At 46.5% G+C, this 22,268-nt stretch overlaps 1 protein-coding gene across 6 annotated transcripts in view; it reads right to left on the bottom strand.

The window, feature by feature from the left end:
• Positions 1 to 22,268, bottom strand: part of LOC147617821 (polyadenylation and cleavage factor homolog 4-like) — a 61,222-nt gene that overhangs the window by 5,711 nt on the left and 33,243 nt on the right. The window lies entirely within an intron of this gene.

Here is a 22,268-nt window from a genome sequence, read left to right on the forward strand (position 1 = left end):
TGCCCCTAATGGGTGCCCACTTTTAAATGAAATGTGAACTTACAACCTTATAAAATGAAAGGTTAGAATTAAAACTATTAAACCAACAAGTGCAATACACTTACCACCTGTTCACACGCAACAAAACTCGTCAGAAGACAGAGCAAACTTCACGACTCACTGGCAGGCGTCCCCGCTCAGTAAGTGACACGTCAAGCAAGCAAACACAAGAATACAAGTCATGCGAAAATAGTTTCAAACATGCAAAACATGAGTGCATGTGCAAATAGTATCATGGACATATCTCCCGTTCATGGAACAAGTACAAAATATCTGTCGGGCACAAAAATGGCACGACATAAAACATAAATCCTGGTCTTCCTATGGAGTGACAGTCCCATAGGTAAAACACAGTTCCAGGCACGAGCCTCCCTATGGAGTGACAGTCCCATAGGCAAGACACGGCACAAATACTGGCCCTTCCATGGCGTGACAATCCCATGGATAGAATACAGTACAGGTCATACACGGGTGGCACCAGTCTGGCTCCCGTCCATACGACACCATCCTGCTAACACACGGGTGGCACCAGTCTGGCTCCCGTCCATGTTAAGCAAAAATACTGGCCTCTTCACATGAGACACTGGCCTGGCCTCAAGTGAACGAGACACAAACCTGGAGATGGACCAAATGGTCGGCCAATTGGTGACATTAGCTCACTCGAAGGTTTCTACAAGAGCTGGAATACGCCCTGCTTATCATTGGTCGCACCTATCTATTGGCCATCCATACCATAATGAGCTAGGCTGTCAAGCTGCTGCCGCCACCTGAGGCCCGAGCGCCACTGCTCAGGGCTCGTCGCCACCACTTCAGCCGCCGCTGCCGCCAGTTTCAAGCAGTGTTACTGGAGGGCGCACCACCGCCGCCCAACTCATCAGCCCTGCCACCCGTCTACTTGGCGGTGCTAATGGTAAAAAGACCGCCACCACTTCCTTGGCCCACTCCGCTTGCCTCCACCCAGTTTTGAGATCGCTGCCAGCCGTACTTGTCTCTGTGGCCATGGTCACATAGTGCTATCGGTGTTCTGGTCCTGCATGCACACTGGCCTCTTCTGCAGCATCGTTGGCTGGCCTGAAGGTGTCAATGCCGGCTGTCTGCCCGGCAGGTGTGGTTGCAGCGGCTGTGTAGAACAAGCACATATGTCCCCGGATCTGCTGCTGCAAGCAATGGCTTCCCTACTGTGTTGAGCTTCTCCCGTGACATCACCATTAGCATCTCATCTCAATCTACCTCTGCTTCGACATCATGGTGCCATCAATAGTAGTAAATTGCAATCGACAGATTCTCTGGCACCGGGTTCCAGGAGATACTGAACAAGAGACAAGAAAAAGATGTGGCGGCAATGCAATGAGAGAACCATTGCCCTGAACGGCCTAAGCCTTGCAGATTCCTTGGTGCATCACATAGACTTCAAGTCCACAACCAACGAAATCTAGGCAAAAATGGAAGGTATCTTCAGTAACAAAATTACTAGCGCTAAGGTTTTCTTGATGCTCAAGTTTTATGATCATAAAATGAATGAAAATGAAGAGTTAAGTGATCATCTAGCCAAGTTTGGGTCAATAATCTAGCAACTTGCTAGAATAAAATGTGAGCCTAAAGACGAAGACAGGGTTGTTGCACTCATGTGTGTTGAGTCAATAAGGGTTCTCTCCCAGGTTGTCCCCCGAAAAAGATTTGTAAATGTTTGTGTTTTGTGTGCCTTCACTTATAAAAGGCTCTGTGTTATCCCCTATTAGGAGCTGGGGGGTGACGAAGAGCTAGCCTTGCTGCTTCGGTCAATTGTTGCTGATTGGAGGATTAGCATGGCACGGGAGGTGCATATGGCTAGATCCTCCCTTGCAACATGTGATGGAGTTAGTGTCACCATTTGGCCACCCAAATGGTTCTCCCCAGTTTCTTGTGTCCGTGTGTGGTCAGTTTGTGGATCCAAGCGTCCAGGATCCCAGTTTCTCGCGCATGTTTATGGCCAATGTGTGGATCTGAGTGCCCGGGATCGCAGCTCTGCGCTTTCTGATGTGCCAGGTTTGTGCCAAGAAATGCTAGTGCTGTACATGTTCCCTATTCGGAGAGATTTGCTCATAACAAAGTGCACATGCACTGTGCACACATGTTTGCATGCTTGAAACTCTTTTCACGTGAACTGTTTTCATGTGTTTGTCTACTATGAATGTTCAATTCATGGGCCTCGCACGCCTACCCATGAACCATTCAATTGCCATATATTCTAATGTGTTTTGTGGCCTGTGAACAGGTGGTAAGTGAACTCAAAAACTCTTGTATTAGTTTATTAAAATGCTTTGTAATGTTTATAACCTTTGCAGGTTCACATTCATTTAAAAATCGGAGGACATTTTTATAAAGTGCACGAGGCCCAACTTAGTGGGCACCTAGTTTGGACACCGTGGCCACTCCATAAGTGAGGGATGACCACTCATGTGGCCAATGTTTGGTGTGGGCAACTAATAACCAATGCACAACACATTTTCATCTCTGTGCAAGCAAATCGTCATTCTCCTACACACCTAGCTCTCCATCGTTTTTGCTCATTGGAGGTGCTACACTCAACCATTTGCAAAACCGAGTACATAGCCATGATCCTCATCCGAAGGACACCCTGCTACATCCCTCTGCATTGTCAATCCGGCTACTTCACCTGGGCAGCCTGTGTACTTACTCCTCTTTTTCCAAGGCACAAGGCTTGGAAAAAGAGGAGTAAGTACATTACTGCATTGACTTGGAAGTTGCATCATTTATGCATAACACACCTTATGAATTTTAATGTTTTATGTATAATGTCTTAATGAATCAATTAGGGTGACGGATCTAGCAATGCATGGCTCACTTGATGGGATTGGTTTCATAGACCAATTCATGCTGTTGCACACATCCTCCATCCTCTATGGAGAAATGACAAGTAATTCTTATGTGAGGAGTTGGAGGATGGCTGGAGGGAGTACATCAATGATTTGATTGGTGGAGATGTGTAGCAATTGAGGATACTAGAGAAGGAGCGCCTACACAGGAAAACACTTTGGGTCCCCCATTGCTCGCCTACGAGAGCGCCAACTTGAGCCTGTGTCATGGTGGGAGAAATATGGCATTGGTGCTCCCTATCTAGTAGGAACTTTGTTGCAACTTGCTTGTGATCCTAAAGTGATGGAGTGTTAGTAAATTTTCCTTAACTTCTTGAATCTTTATTTATTGTAGCAGCTTCTAAGTTCTTCTAATTTTTGAATGGCAGAGAAGCATTACATGAGAGTTCTCTCATAGGATTGCAGCTCGAGTCCTTGTGAGAGAAACTGGAGTACTTGGGTCCTCTTTCACACAAAGAAGAGGAACAGATTATCTACCGCTCAGCTAGAGTGTTTGGTGTATTGCCACTGCAACCTTCGTCTTCTTGAGGAGAAAGGCAATCCCATTGAGCCTCGCCAGGTGAATGTCGACTTGATCGACATCGAGAAGGTGAAGGAAATTCGAGAGATCCCACCAGATGAGTGCTATGCTCTACAAGGAGGCCATGCAACCGATTCGCACCACGCGGAGCCATTCGAGAGTCAGAGCCCAAGTTCAAGCCACGACCAATTCATCAGCAGCAGCGAGATCTAGTGCTCAAGCTAGCACGAGTCAAAGTGTTGCAGCACAGATAGAGGAGAGGCAAATCTGGATGATTCAGATGATTCGGATGATTCATCTACTTACACTACACATTCCGAGGCAAAGGCATCTCATCATGATGTTGAGATGGATGTGTAGACTCTAGAGTGTCAGTCTTCAATCTTGACATTATTTTTATTTCATTTGTACTTGGCACTTGTGATTGGAATTTGGCATTTTCATTCGACTTTGATCATGGATCATGGATGGTGGATTATGTTACTTGTCTCTTAGCTCTAGTCTCTAGAGTCTAAGTTCTTCAGTTATCATTCTTTCGATTTTTAAACTTTACAATGTACATGAATGGTTAATGTTGAATGGTCATTGGTAAATCAATATTAAAGTCAATGAAGGTGCAGCTTCTCCTAACGAGAAGGACTTGAAATCTGTGGTTCCTTGGTCATTGTTTTCATGCACAAGGTTAACTTTATTACATGAAATCTAAGGTTCCAACATCCTAGGCTTAAAAACTATAGATACAGGCCATAATTACAGCTTTAAAAATTTAATGAATAAAAAACTTATTTAAAAAACTTCTCCAAAAATAAAAAACGTTTTTAAAAGTATAAAACTCGTATAATACTTCCCGTTTTAAAAACGTTTCGCAACTATGCACCACATCCACCTCCTTCACATCTAACATGATAGCTCGAGCCATCCGGAGACTCAAAACCGATAGATCACAAGACCACGAGCACCTCTTGGCAGAACACATCTCCCATGCGGGGAGACTTTGGCACCCCTCTTGGCTCATATGTTCAACCGGGCTCTTTCGGAAGGCTTCCCACCCACCTGGACAGCCCATATCATCACACCCATCTATAAAGCCGGAGATCCCATGGACCCCAACAACTAAAAGGGCCAAACTTTATAGGTCAGTACTTGAGCTTGATCTCAACACACTAGCAGAGAGACATGGGCACAGAGCATCAAGGACGGCAGGCTTCCACAGGTCATTCTCTACTTTGGATCACATCTTCACCCTCCGGGCCATCATAGAAGAGGCCAAAGCATGACACCATAGTCACATAGAAACGCGTTTCTGGGCTAAGAAACTCCGAAACCCCGAAACGGCCGAAACTCCAGAAACGCATTTCAAAAACGGGGATTTTTTTTGTTTTTAAAAAAACAAATTGTCTTTTTTTAAAATTTTGTCGAAGTGTGTTTTTTTAATGTCACAGATAGTTGTTTATCATCCTAGGGTTTTCATTAATCTTTTGCTTGTGCCTAAGTGCACCCCGAAGTGCATTGTAATGACTGTGAGGTACCGGTTTTTGGACCCATATGCCTTCAAGGCATTCCGTGGGACTCTCTCTCTCTCTCTCTCTCTCTCTCTCTCTCTCTCTCTCTCTCTATCGCACACAATCTGCAGTCACCTCCTCCTCCTCCTCTCCCACAATTTCTCACAAATTCCCCAATATCCCCAATTCCCTAAATTCTCAATTGCCCAATTCCTCATAAATCCCCAATTTCTCACAACTGTCCAGTTTCTCACGAGTCACAATTCCACAACTCCCCAATTGCCCAATTGTGACCACAATTGCCTAAGCTTTTACCATATTTTAAGTGCCTAGCTAGCACTAGATAGGCCTACAAATAATTCTACAAACTATAAGTTCTAAACCATTTTATTGTATTTATATAGAAAAAAATACCTCTGCGTTTCTTAGCCAAAAGACGAAACGTTTTGTCCCAAAACCTTGAAACATTTCGGGTCACTATGCACGACACCAACCGGTTTACTATTGCTTTGTGGATTTCCACAAAGCATTTGATACAGTGCCTCGAGGCAGACTACTGCAAAGACTCCAGGATTTGGGGGTACCATCAGACATGATTTGGGGAATCATGGCATTATACAAGTCGGTCATAGGGCGGGTGAGATGCCCAAGAGGATTATCAGAGGAGATCTCCAGTACCATTGGAGTGAAGCAAGGATACCCACTGTCCCCCACCCTCTTTGCCCTCTACATCGACGAGATTTCAGCCTTCATTGATAGAGGAGGGGAAGGAGGCGTATCACTAGCAGGCATCTTTGTTTCCATACTACTTTATGCTGATGACATTGTGCTTATTGCAGACTCTCCAGAGGCATCTTGACACGTTACAGGACTTTTGTGCACATCGGGATCTCACAATAAACCTTGGGAAAACCAAGGTTATGGTCTTCAACACATCCCCTCTTTTCACATCTTGACTGAGTTTCACCTACATGGATAGCCCAATGGAGATTGCATACTCATATGTGTACTTGGGAGTCTACCTTTACAGGACCAGTCTTCTTGATGAGCCATGCTAAAGAGGCTAGACTGATACGAGGGTATGCTTCTCTTACCCTCATGGAGAGAGAGTGCTTCCAGGCCCACTTCTAGGAGCTGAGGACCAAGATGTGGCTATCTGATACCTTGGTCACTCCGGCATTGATGTATGGAGCACCCTTCTGGGCACTTGATCTTACAGCAGCCAAATGGTAGTAGAGGCACTCTTCCAAACAGTCACATACATTCACAAGATCAGTGCCATGCCCCCTTGGAGACTCCCAAGGCTCATCCTACAGTCCTCCCAGGAGCTAGCAGCAGATGGGCATGAGTCATGGTATAGCCGAGTATGCACCTGGTTCACGAGGCAGGGACTCAACATGGATCGCCTCCCCCCACTCCAGTATGACCAAGACTCCCCATTCATTAGGCTCTCTCAGGATGACTGTTACTGTTACACATAGTCACCAGAAACGTTTCTGAGTTTTGAAGGTTTTTTTTCGAAAGGTTTCATCCGTCACCTATATATCCAAATATATATATATATATATATATATATATATATATATATATATGAAAATTTATTTTATATATACATAGTAGTACATTGTAGTATTGTACACATACAAATTAAAGAGACTTCATGAGTGACAAATGATAAATCATAATTCAAATATCAAACTTCAAAGCATCATCATAAGATTTCAATCATCATAGAGGTGACTATGATATGGTTAGAACTCATGGCAAGTAGGGACAGCAGTGGCAAGTGCTCACTACTTAGAAGGCATAGGGGACGGCAATCAGCAATGTGGGTGCAGATGTGGGGCGTTGGGGTCTCCAGCATGGGCACATGGGGAGTCTCTGTAAACCGGCCTGACGGGCGGTGAAACAAACACTCGCACATAAAACACTTCAACGCCATTGAGGACCTAGAAAAGGAAAACAAACAGGGGGAGCTAGGGTGCTCCTGCAAACAGTACATGGACACCGATTGGCCCCAAAACGCAGTGGCGCCCCTTGCGGTATTTCTTTAATTGAATATAAGAGCTTTGATTACAATAAGGCTGGGAACTCAGCCGTCATAGTAGAACTCCTGAAGCTTGCAAAGAATCTGCATCATGGCTTCTTGTCCACACGGCATCCACAAACAAATCCAGCCATTGTTCATATCAAAACACTCCCACACATTGAGTCTGCATACAGAAGCTTTCTCCCATGATCAGGGCTGCCACAATCATCCATAGCCTCTCACCCTATGAACAGCATCACACCCTGACACATCCAGTGCTTTTGCATCACAACACAGACTCCGAAATTGTCTCTCAGAAGAGAACTCGTATCACAGCACAGCATACCATACAGTCGACACACCTGTACCAACCCTCTCTACCTTTCAAGGGTACTATCCATCCCTGTCATGGATTCCTTGTCCCCTGCCCAATCGGTAGCAAGGCTGTACCAAACATGTGTCCATTCCTGTACCTTCTGCCTGCATGTGACCTATCTCCTGGAGAAACCCAAAAACATGCTTCCTCGAGAAACCTACAACCTGTTTCCACATGAAACCCTTAGGCCTGTTTCCCTTTGAAACTTCTGTCCTGTTTCCATACAGAACCATTCATGGCACCATTCAACAACAGTGCCAACAACGGCATACATCTAGTAACCTGTTCCCTCATGAAACATCTGGCAACATAGAGATGCCCATAACTATAGGTCCCTCTGTTCCTTTCTAGCAGGAAGAAAATAATCTGCTCCATGAGCACGCAGCCATGCGAGCTTGCTTCACTCCCATGCCAAGAAACACATTCAAGTGACCTGTACTTGCAGCCAAAAACCCAAGTACATAGCTGAATTTGCAGCCAAACAAAAACAGCCCATAAACAGTCCTCGAGCTGATCTCAAAACAATCCCGAACCCAAAGCAAAGAGAAGCTGAAAGTTCCATCAGTTGAACGCCATCAACATGATGTCTATGTTCATGAAAAACCAGCCCCTGTCCGCCTTTATGTCCAGAGAAACCAGCCCATGTCCACCTAGGAGAAGAGCACGCACTGTCTGTCCAGCGCTGCCTGCAGCCGCTCGTTTGCCAAGGGAAAGAGAGAGAAAACATGACGTGCTGACACCCGTACCTGTAGTGGCTATTCAGTCCACCTGCAGCCAGTCCAGCAACCACCTAACACCTTCCCTTCTGCCACTATCAAGAGCCTGCAGAGCCTACTGTCCTTGAAATAGAGAACCAGCCCACGTGTGCTCCTCTGTCCAGCAGCCGCCTCTGTGCACAAGAGGAAACCAACGCACGAGCAGTCCAGTCCTCCGCTTTTGCACCAAGAAAAATATAGAGAAGCACCTGCAGCCATGCGCTTTTTCTCCTATCAAAAGGCGCCCTGAAAACTGCCCACCAGTGCATCCAGGGCAACCAGTCCCTGGCCCACTGACTGTTTGCAAGGGAGAGAAAGAGAGAGTTCTGCCCGACTGAACCTCCTGCTGTCCGCCTACAATTCTGCGTTGCTTTCCACAAAAGAGGAAGATGCGCTGCAGCCCTGCTTCTGAGTCCAGCCGGATGCAATCCAGCCCTCCGTTTTCAAGAGAAGGAGAGGGAGTCGGCAGTTTTGCCCTCCGCCTTTTTTACCAATAGAAGAGCGCCTCCCTGTAGCCCGTCAGCCCCTCTTCAGAAAAAGCACAAACGTGGCCCCAAAATAGCATATGGGCCACGTTTTCTTTCATAAAAGCCATTAAAATGATTTTAAAGGTTTTTAAAACCTTTTAAGTTAAAATCTCTTTGCCCCCTTCACACTCGGGGTTGTCCACACATGGGTTTCCTTTTTAGCTCCAATCTGATGCCATTCACACTGTCCACCATGTCCCCGTACACACCTGCATGGGTGTGCCCGCCCATTTTTGGTGTTCCCCCATTTTTCCTCACTTTCCATGTATTTTTTCATTTTTTCTGGGTGTGGGAAGGCTGTCGGCTGTCATCTTCTGTTGGAGTTGCTACCCGACCTGATTCAGTACTGGCCGACTGTGTCTTCTACTGGTCGTAGTAAAGTAGCTGGAGATAGGCCCCCTTTGAGTGTAAAAAACTCCTTTGGGAAGTAAAACGCAGACAAAACACTGCTGTCCAGCAAAAAACAGCACTCCACCGCCAACAGAAGGCAAGGAACATGAAGAAACCGGGAAACTATGTAGGCCAGGAACAAAACACAAGTATAGATGCTCCAAAATCAGCAAAACGCTGACTGAAATTAGAAATTCAGTATCCTCCTCAAGTACCAAACTGCCTCCAAAGCCACAATCCAAACAAAACCCCCTCTGCAAGTGATCTGTGTCCACTAGAGAAGAAAACACAGCCAACCAAAGGGCTGCAAACCTGAAAATTCAGGCCAACCAGTGTCCACACCTCCTATGAGGAGAAACGCTGAAGAGAAGGTACCTTCGGGTCCAACGGGAGGAGCCCAGGTGAAGGTAGAGCTACCAGCAGGATCAGTTCAGAAAAACGCAGCAACCATGGCTGCAAATCTGAAAACGCAAAGGTATGCGAGGCAATACATAGGGCTGAATCTGGAAAAGCAGAAGAGATATACCAGCAAGTCCCAGAGCAACAACAGAAAAACCTCTAGGAGAAAAAACACAGCAAATATTGCTGCTGTCCTACACAAAACAGGCGGCCAGCACAACAAGGGGGGTAGATGCTGAAGAAAACGCTGCAAAACTGCTTGTAGAAACCACTTGTAGAAAAACGCAGTACACTAGGTGTTGCAGCCTTGAAAACAGAGCAAAAAACAGGTGTGAAAGGGTTCTTAGAGGTCAAACCGATGAAGGAAGACCATGGGGCTGCAATGGAGAAGCGCTTAGAAGAGGCAGGCGACCAATAGCAACCTGAGAGAACAAACGCAGATCTGTCCATCTGCAGAAAAACGCAGCCAGGAGGGAGAGGAGGGAGCATCCAACACTGTAGATCACCAACACTCTGATACCTTGAAAGAATGTGCAGCGGAAGAAGGGAAAGTGGAAACACGGGAGAGAGTGAGAGAGAAAGATGGAGAGGAAACACAGGTGAGAACCTGCTCTCAATATCATCATCCAAAAGAATACATGTCCCAAGCAAGAGGGGAGAAAACCTCGTATGTGAGGGACTGCAGCAAACAATGCTAAGCAAGCAGTGAAGAATGAGGGAGGCAAGCCAGCTATATATATGCCCACATGAAGGCAGCTGACTAGGGAAAAGATCCTCCACGACTAGGGAAAAAAGCCCAAGACTCCATAAAATGGGGAATAATATGGGAAAACATATGTGAGGGGTGACCAGCCCCTATAGCTAACATGGTCAGCCCTAGAGGCTAAAATAGGACACCAAACAAGAAGCCAGCAAAAGGAGATGATGTCTAACAATTTTTACCTTAATTTGTAAACGCCCCAAATTTTGAAAACCTTGATTTTTGTAGGTATAGGTGATGTGCTAATGTAGTTGACGTGTTGTTTGCTACTGGTACTACACGTGGGCGAGGCTAACAATATTGCTAAACTAGGCGTTGTCCAATGTATACACATAATGAGAAAGCACACGTGGACCAATTGGGTGGCCAAATGGTGACATCGGCCTCTACATTGATGAGATCTCGAGCTTCATTAACGGATTAGGCGGGTCTGGTCCCACTGGCAAGCATATTGATCCCCCTACTACCTTATGCAAATGACATCATCGTCCTTTCAGATTCAACCAAGTCCATGGCCTTATGAAGACTTCAATGTGTTGCAATTTTGGCCCATTTTTGGAAAAGCCCCAAATTTCTAAACTTGCAGAAACTTCAATTAGGTAGCTTTTGCCCCAATCCTAGTTTTTAGAGTTTACATAAGCCTCAATTTGATGATTTTTACCTTAATTTGTAAAAGCCCCAAATTTTGAAAACCTTGATTTTTGCAGGTATAGGTGATGTGCTGATGTAGTTGACATGTTGTTTGCTACTGGTACTACACGTGGGCGAGGCTAACGATATTGCTAAACTAGGCGTTGACATAAAATGCGCCAGGCCACTGTCAACAACAGGTGAGAGCAAGTGCGCTTGGCAGGAAGATGCAGCTATGTCAACTGCTTATGCTAGGCACAGTACACGAGCGAGCACACTGGGGCTTGTGCCACGCGGCAAGTGGCTCCACTCTGGAGACTGAGGTCACGACGGGCATAGAGAAGCCAAGCGGAGAGCTGACCGTGGGTCCTCACTCAAATCAAGTGCAGAGAACGAAGCTTGTCGGTGGACACTAACGTATTTGGTTAGCCAGGGGTGATGGCGCAGGTGAGGCAAACATGATAGTCCTGTGCTGGTGATGGCTAATGTCAATAGTGCAGCCACACAATAGTGAGAAGAAGAGAGAGAGATGATAATTAACAAGATAATCAACACAATACTAAAGGGATTATGGGAGTACAAGATGTAGTGGAAAGCATAAATTTATTATACAAGTAGGTCCTTTTTGTAGGAGATACCTCATTACAAATTCTAAGCATATGCTAGATTCGATGCCACCACATATGCTAAATAAGATTCCACCAAATATTCTAAGTATGATACCACCACATATGCCAAATACAATGCCACCACATATGCCTTTTAGGAGGCTGCTCCTACACAAGAGACTTATACATACTAGCGGTTGTTCACACATTGGAACCGCTTTATTTAAGGCTTACATTCAGTGCTAGTTTACTCAACCACCTAGCACTTATTTATTCCCACATTAATCACTATTAATATTTAAAAGCTAGAGCACAATAGGTTGTAGCAGAGAGGAGCGCTGACATGCACCGAGTGTTGTGCGAAGATGTCCAAGCTTTGATAGTAGATACCATAGTTGCAAAAAAACATGTTTTTTTGAAAAAATAAAAAATGTGTACGCTTCAAAACGTCCCAAATTTTGGGACATGTTTTTTAAGACATTTTTAAAATATATATATTCTCAAAAAAAATTGGGACGTGTTTTTTTGGTACATGAATGGTTAATGTTGAATGGTCATTGGTAAATCAATATTAAAGTATATGTTGAATGGCATTGCCGCCACCAGATCCATGGGAGCCTGGGGCCATGTGAATGCCACCAGACCCATGGGAGCTTGGGGCCATGTGAATGTATTAACATTATGATTTAATGAATTATGATAGCCATAGACTTCAAATTGTTCACTCTTGAGTTTTTATGCACAAGTTTAACATTTATACATAAAATACGTGGTTCCTAGGCTTAAAAACTATATATGTAGGCCATAATTATAGCGAAAAAAAATTAATGAATAAAAAACTTATTTTAAAAACTTTTCCAAAAATAAAAACGTTTTTAAAAGTATAAAACTTGTATAATACTTCCCGTTTTAAAAACATCTGGCAACTATGTTTGATACCAAATTAAAGGTTCAAAGAAGCATAGCACAAAGCCTAGCAAAGGGCGATCGATCGTGTCCATGGCTGCAAAGAAGAGAGAGAGAGAGAGAGAGAGAGAGAGAGAGAGAGAGAGACAAAAGCTCTTAGTGAAAGATGAATTGCAGGACTCAACAATATTTGATTGATGTTGTAGAAATAGAGTACATGCCTGGACATGTATTCATTTTGGTGATGATATTGAGAGCAGGTTCTCACCTGTGTTTCCTCTCCATCTCTCTCTCACTCTCTCTCCTGTGTTTCCACTTTCCCTTCTTCCGCTGCACATTCTATCATGGTATCAGAGCGCCGATGATCGTCAGTGTTGGATGCTCCCTCTGTTAGAAGTCATCTCCTGTCTTTCTGTAGACACCAGGGCCTTTGTCGTGGGTATGCCCGCCCTTGTAGGTGTTTTCTCATTTTTCCCCACTCTCCGTATTTTTCCCTATTTTTCTGTGGCTTGGGTGGCAGCCCTGTGGTGGAAGGAGGACCTTTGATGTTGGCCGACTGCATTTGTACATGCTGGTGCTGGCTGATTGTTTTGCTTCAGGTCCACGACCTCCCACATGTGCTGGCCGACTGTTTTTTTGGCTGGTCGTGGAGGTTTAGTGCCAGTCGGCTGCCTCTGAAACAGGCCGACTGCACTATGGGGGCCATATAAAATGGCCCCCCAGTCCCTTGTCACAAGTGTATCATAATCGGGATCTTCTTTGTGTATATAGAGCAAAGTTACACGCCTCTCTCTCTCTCTCTCTCTCTCTCTCTCTCCCTCTCTTGTGTTGTTTTCTTTCTGCATTGCGTTTGCTCGTGTTCCCAGATTTGGTCATCATCTCCGCTGCGTATTCTGACTTGGTATCAGAGCCCTAGGCTCGTGATAGTTCTTGGGATTTGTGTGAGCAAGAGGGGGACTGTTGGGTTGCTGATTGGTGGACTATACGGGACTGTTTGGGAAGACGAGAAGCAAGAGGACGGTGGACTGATTTGCTGGACAGCCACTTACAAGTGTAAGTTCTTCTTTGTTCCCACCCACCCACCCTTTTTTCAGAGTACATCCCCGCAATGGCAAATCTGTTAGAGATGGCCGAGAGGCATGTGAAGATCCCTACACTCCCCATGTTCCCGGTGGACCGTCAGTTGGACGGGAACAACTACGGCATATGGAAGGTTATGATGGAATCTGTTCTAGAGTCTTACGACCTTGCTGATTTCATCGTTGTTGGGGTTCCATGGCCGGAAGTAGAGGAAGGGGAGTTACCGTCGATCCGAAAGGACCAGGAAGCATAGGCACAGATGTGGGATCGTGTCAACGCCAAGGTCCGTTCGTTTATCTTCCTCAACTGCACATATGACGCTGGCCAGAGGTATATGGCAGCATTTGGCTTCTCTTTACAATAGGGTATCGCCCATGAAGAGGATTTCCTTGGAAGTACAGATGCAGGTTATGAGCCTTGCAAAGTTGTCGACGATGCGGGAACATATTAACAAGCTGCAGGCTCTTCAGCAGGAAGTTCTTTAGACTGGGAAGGAGATATCGTCAGAGGACATGGCCATAACGTTGCTGTCGCACTTGCCCTCTCAGTACTCAGCATTTTACTCGTCTTTGATTACCAGTGGCAGGCTCAGCACCATCGCGTGGGAGGAGCTTGTGCCCATGGTCTTGGACCAGGAGGAATGATTCACGAACCCTCCTCAGGGTGGAGGTTCGGAGGCCTTAACTGGCCAACGGTCGAAAGACCGTAACACGGGCAAAGGGAAGGCTTCATCGGAGAAGTCTTCTAAGAAGAAGTCCGTCGCTGCCCGCGAGAAACTAAAGGCAGAGAGGACCTGTAATGATTGTGGCGAGAAAGGCCACTATTGGAGACAGTGTCCCAAGCGGAAGACCGAGAAGGGTGAAGATTCCTCAGCAGCAATCATGAAGACTCCGGCTTTTGTGCACCTGGAGGTGATGGACACCGATGTTTCATTTTCTTCAGGCAGGGAGGAGGTTGGAGGATTCTCCGCAACGGATACTCGGGAGTGGATTCTAGACAGTGGTGCTTCCAAGCACATGACTCCTTCCCGTTCAAATTTACAGGATCTCTGCAGGTATTCTGGTCACATTCTTATTAGGGATACATCCACTATCCCAGTTCACAATGAGGGCAGGTTGGAGATAGTTCTTGATGGTAGAGGAGGGAAGCATTCCTCCCAGGTGTTGTATGTTCCGTTACTTGGTTTTCATATGTTGTCAGTGCATCAGGTTTGCAAGACTGGCGTACAGGTGGAGTTTGATGAGCATTTTGTTGCTCTCCGGGACAAAGCAACAGGCCAGGTGGTTTGGGAAGGCGGAGTGGAGAATGGAGTTTACAAGCTTTCAGCACTCTCTCTCCCAGGTCCTCAGGTTTGTGATAAGTGGCAATCTGGTAATGGCCACTTAAGTGTGGATACGCTGCAGGTGCAGGCTTTTCGGGACCAGATGGTGGATAGCTTGCCAGTTGATGGCAGCAGTTGGCAGGAACTTTCCAGTACTGATTTTTTTGGTTCTTGTGTTCGTCAGTCAGAGGAAACTCAACAGGTAACTTATGCTCTGATGTCTTGTAGTATTCGGGACAAAGAAACTCCTGTAGATGAGGATGTTCTTTCCACGGGGACCTCTCGGAAAGCTAGGCAGGTGGCAGTTGATTACTTGCAGAAGGAGGTGAATTCTCCAGGCTTTGTGGTTCCGGATTCAGAGAGGGTGGTCAACAGGTTTCAGAAGGCCTTGCGTGGTCTTCAGCAGGTTTCGAGGACTTGGCTTTGCACCGTGCGAGCAGTGTGATGCCTCTTTGACTCGGAAGCAGAATGGTTCATTGATTTGGTTGATAGACACCAGATTGGACGTGAGTTTCCTGATGAGGCACTTGAGCTCATGGTTGCAGATGACTCTTTGGGAAACAGGATTGCGTATCTTGTGGTTTCTGCGGCATGCGAAGGATCATGGACTCTTTTACACAGGAGGGGGATTGATAGATGGAGTCCGACTCCACGGTTGGAGTGACTCAGTTTGGGGAGGAGATCCAGACACGAGGAGATCTACTTCAGGCCCAGGAGCAGTTTTATGGAGCAGTAAGAGGCAGTCATCTTTTGCCTTGTCGTCGACAGAGGCAGAGTACCGGGCTGCTGTGATGCTGCTTGTGAGGTGGTGAGGTTGCAGAGGTTGCATTGCAGGATTGGGCTTCCACTGGAGGAACCCATGGTCATCCAGAGGCACTTTGTTCGTGAACAGATCATTGCTGATGACATCTTGCTAGAGTTCTGTTCGACGGAGGACAGTACGGTGGACCTCTTCACGAAGTCACTATCTTAGGATTTGCTCAAGCGGCACCCCAGCTCCCTGTGGTTGGTTTCATAGCCAGGAGCTGAGAGGGGGTGTTAGAAGTCATCTCCTGTCTTTCTGTAGACACCAGGGCCTTTGTTGTGGGTATGCCCGCCCTTGTAGGTGTTTTCTCATTTTTCCCCACTCTCCGTATTTTTCCCCCATTTTTCCCTATTTTTCTGTGGCTTGGGTAGCAGCCCTGTGGTGGAAGGAGGACCTCTGATGCTGGCTGATTGTTTTGCTTCAGGTCCACGACCTCCCACATGTGCTGGCCGACTGTTTTTTTGGCTGGTCGTGGAGGTTTAGTGCCAGTCGGCTGCCTCTGAAACAGGCCGACTGCACTATGGGGGCCATATAAAATGGCCCCCCAGTCCCTTGTCACAAGTGTATCATATTCGGGATCTTCTTTGTGTATATAGAGCAGAGTTACACGCCTCTATCTCTCTCCCTCTCTTGTGCTGTTTTCTTTCTGCATTGCGTTTGCTCGTGTTCCCAGATTTGGTCATCATCTCCGCTATGTATTCTGACACCCTCCTCTACCTCTTGATTTCTGCGTTTTTTCTGCCTGTTGACAGATCTGCGTTTTTCACGCGAAGAAGCTTGTGTTTCAGGTCAATCAAGGGCTGACTCATCCCCAATTCAGTGGGCTGCAGTCCCTCTTCCTCGGGGCATCAGTTGGCAGCCTCTAGCCGGCCTGACGGGGGTGTTTTTCTCAGGGCAGCCTGTCTACAGCCCCTTTTACGTCTGCGTTTTCAGATTTGCAGCCATGGTTGCTGTGTTTTTCTGAACCAATCTTTCTGGTAGCTCTACCTTCACATGGGCTTCATCTATTGGACCCGAAGGTACCTTCTCTTCAACGTTTTTTCTCATAGGAGGTGTGGACACTGGTTGACCTGAATTTTCAGGTTTGTAGCCCTTGTTTGGCTGCGTTTCTTCTCCAGTGGACACACATCACTTGTAGAGGGGGTTTCTTGTTTGGATTGTGGCTTTGGAGGCAGTTTGGTACTTGAGGAGGATTCTGAATTTCAGATTTCAGTCAGCGTTTTGCTGATTTTGGAGCATCTATACCTGTGTTTTGTTCCTGGCCTACATGGTTTCCCGGTTTCTTCATGTTCCTTGCCTTCTGTTGGCGGTGGAGAGCTATTTTTTTGCTAGATAGCAGTATTTTGGCTGCGTTTTTCTTCCCACAGGAGTTTTCTACACTCAGAGGGGGCCTATCTCCAGCTACTTCACTGGATCAGTTTCGGGAGCTGTTTTGTATTTGTGGAGACTTTCTATGACAGGAGTTTACAGATTTTGGAGGAGAGCAGTGATCTTTTCAGAGATCCTGAGCAGAGTTTATTTTGTCCAAGCTTGTGTTCTTTGCAGTGTTTGCAAAACAAGGAGGGTGTTTTGCCCTTGCGGTGTGATCCTTTCACATGCATCATTTATTTGTTGCTGATTCTTGGGATCTAGTTTGACTTCTGGAACACTCTTCTGCTATCTGTGATGTTTTTGAGGACTTTGTTACCACTGCAGTTTATATTCCTACTCCCTTCCTCATTGTGAGGAGTCTACCTCTGCCTCTCTTTGTGATGCTTCTGAGGATGCCCCTCCCCCTGCCAGTTCTGTAGGCTTGTTGTTTTGGAGGATGGTTTTTTGGACCCAGTGGAATGCTTTGGATCTACGGTTGCTAACCGTGCCTGGGGCACAATGGTATTGCCAAAGTTTTTTGGATTTGGATCAGAATCAGGTTGGGCTTGTACCACTTCGACTACATCAGTTTTCAGAGGGGGATGTGGAGTCCTTTCATCTTGTGATGCCCACCTCAGTGGCATGTACTTATGTACAGCATTGGGCAACTCATGGTACGCAGTTTGAGCAGATGGACCCCATATTTTCTACAGAGTCTTCACATCTTGCGATGCCGATCTTTTCAGAGGATGCTTTTTTACAACATTTGGCTACTCTTGTTACAGAGTTAAGGCAGATTTCTTTTGAGGGTTCCAGTGAGGAGCAGTTTGCTTCTCCCAGGACTGATTATACACAGGTTCTGATCTTGGTTGGTTATGAGGTTTTTCATACCTTCTCAGGCTAGATACACGACATTCGACTTTGGGGAGTGTTCTTACACTTGGGTTTGGGACCATTATTTGGAGCAGCACGTCGTAGCCTACTTGGTTGTTTTCTTCCAGAGGAGCGGTGTACTTGGCAGCTTGTTCTGTTGCTTTTGTAGCTCAGTTGCTGATGAGATTGCTTGTGGAGCTTTCTTGGTACCTGTTTCTACAGTCTTTCATCTTTGATCGAGGACGGCGTCTCTGGCTTCTTGGAGTTCACTCACATCCGGTGCTGAGAGGGGGTGTTAGACATCATCCCCTTCTTGCTGGCTTCCTGTTTGGTGTCCTATTATAGCCTCTAGGGCTGACCATGTTAGCTTGAGGAGTTGGTCACCCCTCATATATTTTACCCATATTTATTCCCCATGTTATGGTCCTGGGTATTTTCCCAATCGTGGAGGTCCTTTATCACCAATCAGCTGCCTTCATATAGGTATATAAATCATAGTCACATGGGTCGGGGGACGGGGAAGGGTTTGGGGATGGGGAACGCTTGGAGGCAGGGAACGCGGACAGGGGGTGGGACAGGGAGGTGGACGTGTTTGTGGGCATTCACCTCTTCCCACCAAGACCAACCTGAACCCTTGCCCCCAACATGGGCTGCTAGTGCTCGCGAGGAAGAGGCCATTAAAGGCTGATGGAAGCTTAGACGGAGCTTTGGCACGCTTGTCGCTCATTGCTCAAGCCACAAGAACTTGTGCAGTGTGCAGTGTGCACACTCCAGAGGAGAGATGGAGGAGAGCAAGTGTGCACAGCAAAGATGGAGGAGAGCAAAGATCACTCAGCAAACTTCGCACTTCAGCCTTTAGATAGGCTTTTTTTTTTACATTAAAACTTTAAACTTTAAACCTAAGAGGCAGAGCCTTCCAAAAACTTCTTCACGTCCCCAAACACCCCCCCGTCCCACAAATTTAAGACGTCCCCTGATAGGGGACGGCCGTCCCCTTGTGAGGGACGGCACATGGGACGTCCCCCCTGCAGAGGGATGCATCCCCGTGTGAAAGGGAGGCCGGGACTGCGTTCCCCCCTCCCTAAGGCCCGAGACGGGCGTCCCCTGTGACTATGATATAAATAGCCGGCATGCCTCCCTCATTACTCACTGCTTGCCTAGCTTTGTTTGCTGCAGTCCCTCACTTACGAGGTTCTCCCCTCTTGCTCAGGACATGTATTCCTTTTGGTGATGATATTGAGAGCAGGTTCTCACCTATGTTTCCTCTCCATCTTTCTCTCTCACTCTCTCTCTCCTGTGTTTCCACTTTCCCTTCTTCCGCTGCACATTCTATCACTAACATGGTTATGTTGCATGTTGATAGGTGGTAAGTATTGGTCAAATTGTGTTAATTTGTCTCTTAGGACTTAGTGTTAATTCATAAGTACGTGTATTCACACTTCAATAAGTTTTGGGCGACCAAATGTCATGTGCAAGACATGCACACGCATACCTCGAAGCTAGTCCTGAAGAGGCAACAAGATAAAGACGAGCAAAACCAAACTGTGGAAGTTAGGTAGCTGAATTGGCAAGGGAGTTTACTGTTGGAGGACATGGTGAGTTGTCGGCCAGCGCTGGATGACCTGGATGATCTGTCGGCTGCAGCTTAAATACTGAATATTATGTCCTGGACCTGGCCAACCAGCAGTCGGCCAGTCCATGGGTGCTCTCCCAAGCCTATAAAAGGCACCAAGGCTCATTGTTGTGTCCATTTAGCCCCTTGTTGGCTGGGTCATAGAACTAGGATTTGTTTAGGTAGTTTACCTTTTCATGGGAGGCAGCCAAGGGCTGCAAGATAGATGTACCTTTTTGTACCATATGAAATACTTAATTTCCAGCTCTCTCTCTCTCTCTCTCTCTCTCTCTCTCTCTCCCTTCTGTCTGCATTTTTGCACCAGCATGTTCTAGATGGTGTTTAGGGCTGAAAGAAGCATCTCAGAGCTTCCGCATGTACCATTGGTATCAGAGCATCAGGCTCAGAAAGGCTAAACACTGATTCAGTCCCATACGAAGGTCTACAGGTCCAAGGTACAGGAAAGTGCACGAGTACAAGGCCCAAAGCAAGGAACACAAGACCAGGAAGAACTCCCAAGAGGTTAGTTGGTGGTGTTCCACAAAGCCCAAAGGGGATGGCAGTCCTGTGAGTCGGGAAAGGCTTTCAGGCAACGGTTCCAAGGGAGGATGATCCTCCAAGGGGTGGAGTGAGAGTGCCAGACTCATTTCTCAGGAATGAAGACCAAGACGGTGTTCACGGACAGGGCAAAAACGGATTGGGGACTGGAATAGACGCATAGATCTTTTTCATAGTTAAGAGTGGATTTGGAGATCGGACCGGGTATTCAGTGAAAAGGTTGCCAAGGTAGGAAGGATGACAAGGGGACTCCGGGAATAGAATGGGATGATGACAATCATCCAAGAATCAGATTGGAATCCCGTCATCAAGTTTAGCAGAGGGGGATGTCATGTGCAAGACATGCACAGGCATACCTCAAAGCTAGTCTTGAAGAGGCAACAAGATAAAGACGAGCAGAACCAAACTGTGGAGCTTAGGTAGCTGAATTGGCAAAGGAGTTTACTGTTGGAGGACATGGTGAGCTGTCGGCCAACGCTGGATGACCTAGATAATCTATCGGCTGCAGCTTAAATACTGAATATTATGTCCTGGACCTGACCGACCAGCAGTCGGCCAGTCCTGGGTGCTCTCCCAAGCCTATAAAAGGCACCAAGGCTCATTGTTGTGACCATTCAGCCCCTTGTTGGCTGGGTCATAGAACTAGGATTTGTTTAGGTGTTTACCTTTTCATGGGAGGCAGCCAAGGGCTGCAAGACAGATGTACCTTTTTATACCATATGAAATGCTGAATTTCAAGCTCTCTCTCTCTCTCTCTCTCTCTCTCTCTCTCTCTCTCTTTTGTTTGCGTTTTTGCATCAGCATGTTCTAGATGGTGTTTAGGGCTGAAAGAAGCATCTCAGAGCTTCCGCATGTAACACCAAACTTATAAATTATGACCAGCCCAGTGTTCACCCTCACTTAAGTCCCAAGGCAGTCACAACTCAATTCCAGGTACCCAAGCCTTATCCCTTGGACCCTTTGTCCAAAGTAAGTATCCAGCAATGGGGTGTCACCTACCTTGCACCCCTTTGCACTTACCTTTTGTAGGTGGACACCTCTCCCTCTCTCTCTCACATACACTGCTTTTAATCAAATGAGGATTTCACACAAAAATCCATGATCCGGCATGTAACCATGTATGGTAGCGCCCTCAAATCTCATAATATGCTGTGCAGCGACAGATGTAGTGCTCCTCCGTCTCTGGCTCTATCCAACAAATTTGACAAATCCTGTCCCCTGGAGGTATGCCTCTAAATCTGCCTGTCTCCATCTCTAACTGATGTGAAGAGGTGCGGATCTACCCAATGGCGCACCTCAATCCATGAGACACATGGGTATCCATGTAGTGGAGTCGGCTGTACCTGGTAAAGGCGGCTGCAAGCGCTCAACATTTTAATGAATATTAATGCCAGTCGACTGGTCCGACAGCAGTCGGCCAGCTCCTCCAATCATTCAAGAGACTATAAATAGCCTAAGATGCTCATTGTGTTAGCCATTCAACTCCTTTTTGAGTTGGGTCTAGGCATAGGACTAGAGTTAGGGTTTTCTACCTTTTCCAGAAGGCAGCCCATGGCTGCAAGGATTCATGTACCTTTTTGTACCATATGAATATACTGAATTTCCAGCACATCTCTCTCTCTACTCTCTCTCTATATCTGCGTTTTTGCATCAGATGGTTTTCCAAGAGTGTTTAGGGCTGAAAGAAGACTCCCAAAGCTTCCGCATGTCACACAAAAGTGGGTGCCAGGCTTTATTTTCCTGGTGGGCCCAACAAGCTGGCCCACATGTCAATGCAGGGTGCCCATGAACCCTTTTAGTGTTAACCGAAGCACATGAAATCGCATGTTAAGTGCCCAAGCTTCAAATATCAGTTTTAAACACTCAGCTTAATGCATGCACGTGCATTAAGCTCTATGTTGGTTTTCTGAGGTCCATGGAAAGTGTACCAGCACATATGACAAAAAACGCTTTTTACATCTTCCCCCTACTCCCCCACACGGGGCCGGGATTCATTTCCCCCTCGAAGAACTGTACGATTGGTTTGGATTTCGGTCCATGATGGTGTTTGTACGGATATTATGCTTCGAGCGGAAAACACAAACCTTCGTGAAAGTCGTCCCTCTCTTACGGACACCTTCTAAAGAGAGATGTTTTTATCCATCGGCATCTCCCTTCTTTGGTCGAAAATCCCCATTCTCACCTTGGTTTCGTTATGTGTGTGGGCTTCCCCCAAAACATTGATCAGAGGTGGTAAAAGGCCAAATGGTGGCCACCCCCCACCCCCAAAAAAAAAAGGCAAGCTTAGCATCATCGATCTAGATCCCTCTTGAGCAAACTCATCGCCTACGGCCTCTGGCATGGGTGTGGTGG

This window comes from Cibotium barometz, chromosome 36, assembly GCF_041138505.1.
Source record: "Cibotium barometz isolate CiBa-2024 chromosome 36, ASM4113850v1, whole genome shotgun sequence".
Classification (NCBI taxonomy): Eukaryota; Viridiplantae; Streptophyta; class Polypodiopsida; order Cyatheales; family Cibotiaceae; genus Cibotium; species Cibotium barometz.